Here is a 6,452-nt window from a genome sequence, read left to right on the forward strand (position 1 = left end):
TGTGTATCATAATATTTTATATGTATCATGAAGTTTTTGAAAATTATTATAATGTATCATTCAATAAGTTTAGTAAATGCGTCATCAACTGTGCTTGATGATACATATAGAATCTGTGTGTACAGTGTTTAGTCAATGCACTGATACATGTAGTAGATATGTATCACATGTTTTGCATGTAGTATGAATTCCTGAAAACTGATATCATGTATCAGTAAGGTATTAGTTGTTTAGTTGATGTACTGATACATGTTTTGAAAATTGTTATAATGTATCATTCACTAAGTTTAATAAATGCTTCATCAGCTGTACTTGATGATACATGACAGGAGTTACCTTCTACAATGTATCGAATTTCAATTTCTTTCCTTGATACATCAATATCCAACCCAGCTGCAATTGCTGCTTTGAGATTAGAAAACGAAATTGAATCTCCAACAACGATTTCATCGATTTTGTAACTTTCATACTGCAATTCGTTCACCCAAATTCTGGAATGTCTCATCAAAATCGAAGTATTCATCTTGAAAAACCCATTGTAACAACAATAAAATTTCTGTAGTTCCAATTTTAACAGACTGTTTAAAAAATTTGTTTTCAAAATAGATGATATAATCTTTGATTTTCAAATTTTGAAATTAATATCCAATTAAGTGTTGATTTAATGCTGATTAATGATCTGTTACCACAAATTAAGCTGTTTTAGTAACAACATTAACTTTACCGTTTTTCTCCCCTATTTTTTCTTAACAGTTTTAAATTACCATGTATCATTTACCATGTATCACTACAGTCTAAAGTATCACGGCTCAACAAATTTAAGGGATTTTTTGTAATTACTAAACTTGTCGGGACAGAATGTAATTATTGAATTACACTACGGGATTCCTTAAATTTATACTAATTATAACTCATTAAACATAAATTATTCCTTTTTTTCTTGATTTTGCCACTCAAATTAGAATTTGAATTTTTTCGAAGGAGATGGTAACAAATATTAGTTGAAAGTAATAAAGGGAAACATAAAAAGCTACTTTCGTCCCAATTCCAAAAAACAATCAGAAGTAAATGTCAGGCCTCATTTGTTTGCACTTATTTGGGGTCTGAATCTTAATCATTCAGATTCGCCTCATTAAGTATGTTTGTTTTTTCAGAACTGTATCTTAATTATTTAAATTCAGTTCGTTTGTTTTATTTTATTATAAGTCTTTTAATGGGTATGAATATATCTGACTGAATCAGATTTGTAACACACTTTTAACACCATTACCATTCAGACTCAAAAATAAGACTCATATCTTAATTCAACTACATCACAACAACTCATAAAAGTTATTTTCTTATTTAATTAATATTAATTGCATGATATAATTTCCTTTATTCTTATTAACTTAATGTACGCCTTTTACTTTCATTAATTGTTAAGCATTTCCATCATATAATGTTTAGCACGATTTCAGAAAATAAAACTATATTAGTTATTTGATCGATAATAATAAATATCTATTATAAAAAGTAAAATATTTTTCTAAACAATATATTTACTACCCTATTAGTTGTTGTGGGTCACAAGCATGTAACTTGTTTTGAATTTCTCTTTATTTTATAGTTGTCCTTTCCTTAAGGTTATTTTTGAATTGTGTCCATTGCAGTGCTCTAACTCTCTTATAGTGTACTACATTACATGAAAGGTAGTTCATGATTTTCCCTTCGCTCTCTTCAGTATTTTGGTTTAACACCACGCAGGCAGCTGGTACCTTCCCAGCTTCTTCATCATGTAACCTGCCAATTCAACACATTGTCAGCGGTATTTTGCCTGTAAAAATTCATTAATAAATCAGTATCTCCTTTACTTGAACACGGATTTCGACTTTCCCTTCGGAGGGCCGGTGTAGCTCCCTTCGCTTACCGCCTTTGCTTATACTTCATCAATGTCCTCACTGCGTTTCACGCTTTTCAGGACTTCGATCCAAGCCCTCAATCTCAAAAACTTCAGCATGGATGGATAGATGCCATACAGTCATATAAACTATTCTACATTGCATTATATTAGATTTTTAAAGTTTTTGAGTGCAAAAAATAGTCATATTAATGATGTAACTTGATGTTAAATTCTTAAATGATAAATCATATTAGCTATTTACGTTAAATATTAAAAAAATTATTTTACTAACATGAGATTTTTATAATATTTTATTGATATAACGTTTAATTTCATATGCTCATTCAAATATTAAAAACAAACAGTCCTAATAATTGAGTGTTCAGATTCAAAAACAACATCTTAATATTCAAATGTTTATTTAGATTTACACATCTAGATCTTAGGCCTCATTTGTTTCCATTAAGATTAAGAGGTCTGAATCTGAATACATATCTAAATATTAAGATTTGCATTAAGATCTAGATGTTTTGATCTGAATACACATTTGAATATTAAGATGTGATATCTAAATCTGAACACTAAATAATTAATTCGTTTGTTTTTAATATCTGAATGTGAAAGTGAAATTGAACATTATATTATTAAAATATCATAAAATTTTCCTTTCAACAAAATATATCACTTTTGATAAAAAAAAAGTTTTAAAAGTTTTAATAATCATGATTTGGAGTACTATTTTTTCATTCAAAAACCTTGATAAACAACAATACACCAAAAATATTATTGCAACATGTGTTCTTAAGTCTTGACACACATCAATACAAGAAAATTATTAATATAAAAAAAACCTTGAAAGGATTTATGAAAACTTATCAGTTGGGGAAAAATGGTGTTTGATTGACAAAAGTGAGAAAGAAAGTTTTTAGTTATGAGATAAAATAGCACGCCCAAAGCAGAGAAGCTATGATTTATTATTTGATAACTTATCAAATGAGTCTTAATGTTGTTAAGAGTCTCTTACAGATCTGATTCGTTCAGACCTTTTCAGACCCATTAAGAGTTTTTTTTAAAAATAAAACAAATGAATTTAATAGGCTGAATCTGAATGATTTAGATTCAGATATAAAAGTCAAACATACTTAATGGGCTGAATCTGAATGATTAAAATTAGACCTCCATTAAGTGCAAACAATTGATGCCTTAATGCACATCTTGATATGCAGATGTGTATTCATATTCAGACGTCTTAATGAAAACAAATGAGGCCTAAATCATCTACCTCTTGCATAAGGAACATAAACCTCCCACTCGTTCTATTGGAAACCATAGTGTAAAATGCTTAGCGGTTGTTTGACACAAAAATTAATAACATAGGGATTAGTAATGTAATGTTTTCTTTATCAAGTATTTTTTTATTCTTTTCACATCATCTTGTGTTTGAATTAAAACTCTTTTAATTTTTTTTCCAATTATACCCTTAAATTATTATGTAATTGGTTCAAGGTAAATAATTGTCGGACAATATTACTTTTTATGGTCTTCTAACTAGCTATGAGAAAAACGATTTTATTATCATGTTTCCTATTTTTGCACTTGAATTATTTAAGAAAATATGATTGTCATCTTAATAAATTGTTCTCTCACAAAATGATAATTTTAATTTTAAAAAATATAAATCATCTACTTTTAAAATAAAAAAGATGATCAACAACAATAAAATTGAATAGACCATACCTTTACACATTGTATGTAATTTTTTTAATTGTTCAAAGTACAAATAATTAGAAAATCACACACACACGTGTGTGTACATATATATATATATATATATATATATATATATATATTACATTCAATTAAGATCACAAACATCATGCAATGATATGTTTATTTTTTTTAATTAGTAAATGTTAAATAATTCACGTTTTAAATTTGTATTGGATTTATAAGTTAATTTATTTAAATAAATTTACTAGTATAAATATAAAATCAAGAAAATAAATAAAATAACTAAAATAATTTGAGAGATATTTTTGTCTTTACATAGACTTATCCATGATATTATATCTTATGTATCATTGATACCTCCAAATGAAAGATATTAGTAATACATCTTATAAGACCATATCGAATGTATAACTAATACATACATAATACATAAACTATTTCTTCTAATGCAGTTTACCTAACGACCACACACATCACACATGTACTTAAAATAGGATCCATGTTTACACATCCTAAACCACAATGGACTGAAATCATCATATAAAATTATGGTGGTTTTGCATGCTGATGCTCCTAATTTCTGTAACTTACGTAACAAACAGTTCTAAATGGTCCATCCCAAAACCCCATAATGACTAATGTTTTCATAGTTCACATGAATCCAAAGTCTTCCCGTCAAATTAGGTATTTTATGGACATATTTTCTTGAATTATATCAATATTTTCTGCTCACACCCCTTTTCTATAAATGTTAAATGGTGCACTTAATTGAATGTTGAATCATTTAACCAAAGAAATATCAATCAATTCTCACTTAATATATACTACCTACTTTTTTCTCCTAATTTAGTGGTGCACCCCACTCCTAACTTACGGTAATGGGGTTGCTTCAAAAGTTATAGCTCGTAGGTTTATCATTCAAATTATGAATATTTGATATTATGTAATGACGGAGAACGATACTACCTATCTATTCCTTGAAACAATACAATACGATACATAATGAAACAATACGTAATCACTACTTTAAAAATTAACTTTTAGCGACAATGAATAGATATGTTGATAAAGAGTGTTAAAGTTTTTACCGGCATTAATTAGTTGAGTGTCATTAGATCCAATATCGCTAAAGCCTTTAGAGACATATACAAAGAATATTAATTGCCGCTAAAGCTCATTTTTTATGTAGTGAATAACCCTCCAAAGTCCGAACAAAGTATAAGTAGTAAGAAAAATTTACGTATACGACTGAGGTGTATATAACCTTACTAACCCCTTACAAATTTGTTATTGGTTTTATACCTTTTTTTTGGCTACTAAAGGATCCTAATTTTACACGCAAAGACCTACGAAAATAACAGACAACAGATATTTGCATGATCATAATCGATCTTCTGTTACAAATTGTAAATGGTCTTAATCAAGATGAGCTACACAATTTTAATTTGCTTACTACAAAAATGTATAAAAGCAAAAACAAATTAGTACTTTTGGGTATACGTTGGTATTATATATGACAAGGTCTCCTAAATAAAACAAATGAACGTGCAAGTAGAGTAAAGTAGTATCAAGAAAAAAAAAAGAAAAAGAATATTTTTGCCTTTTGTATGCAACAACTCGATTATACTTATTAATTAAAAGTTTTCTTTCTGACTCTTCAAATCCAACACAGCTAACAATGACCGACCTTTGGAATCTGCAAAGACTATAATTGAATATATGATTCCAATTTTTACCCACTTTTCCCATTAACTTAAAAATAATCAAATTCTTTCTCCCTCAATCTCTTCACGTCTCTCTAATTATATATAAGTTGGGTAGTGCATTTCACTCCATCTCGTTGATTATCATTTAATTAGTATCCTAACGTGAAAATTTACTCGTATAAGATATTTATGTATGTTAATAGTAAATAATATATTGAAATGATAATGTAACTAGCATTTTAGTTGTGGCTTAATGCTTAGTGAAGACTGAGAAACATAACGTCTTAGTGAAAGAAAACTCTTTCCATCTATCCGAATTAAATTAGTTGAGGTGTGCGTGTATTACATTATCTTATCTGGATTTTTAATTGGTATATATAATAATTTCACTAAATATCGTCTAACACAAATTCAGTTTAAATTAAATAAAAGTAGATTTTTTACTTGTCATTCCAAGCCGCATCCTGACACGATTTGCCATCATCCAATATATATTAATTTGTGTATCAATTATAATTAGGTTACAGAGAAGGTAGAGTCGCGTGAGCTCAGTCAAATTCAGTAATTTCAATTTAAATCTCATAGTTTTCTTGAAAAATTATATTATTTAGTTTAGAACGCAGTAACTTAAAAGAGCTAGAATGTTGAACCTTTAAGTTTTGAATTCTGATTTCTCTTTTTGATCAGTAGAATTAGTCTGATATTTAAATAGAGAAGGATAAACGAATGGATCAAATTCTTTTTTCAATTCTAACCCATGATTCAATCACTTTATAGTTAATATTGTTCAATTTATTATGTTACATTCAGGGAAGTGACAAAATAATTTGCCAGTTAAGGATAGTGGCCATTTAACTGCTACCAACTACTATTCATAATTTTAATTATTGCTAGTGTCTCACTTTTATTTTATTTTATTTTATTTTATTTGAATTGAATTGAATTGAATTGCTTAGTTTATTTTAATATTCTATATATTCTGTGGTTTTGCCGCCTCCACTGGGTACAATGTAAGTCAACAATGCTACAGTAAATGATTAGTTGTATAAATTGCCATATTTTATTTCTCTTTAATTAAATAATAGATTAATTAAAGTCTTCTCGTTTAATTTACTAAAATAAAATACTCACAT

Source organism: Solanum pennellii, chromosome 3, assembly GCF_001406875.1.
Source record: "Solanum pennellii chromosome 3, SPENNV200".
NCBI lineage: Eukaryota > Viridiplantae > Streptophyta > Magnoliopsida > Solanales > Solanaceae > Solanum > Solanum pennellii.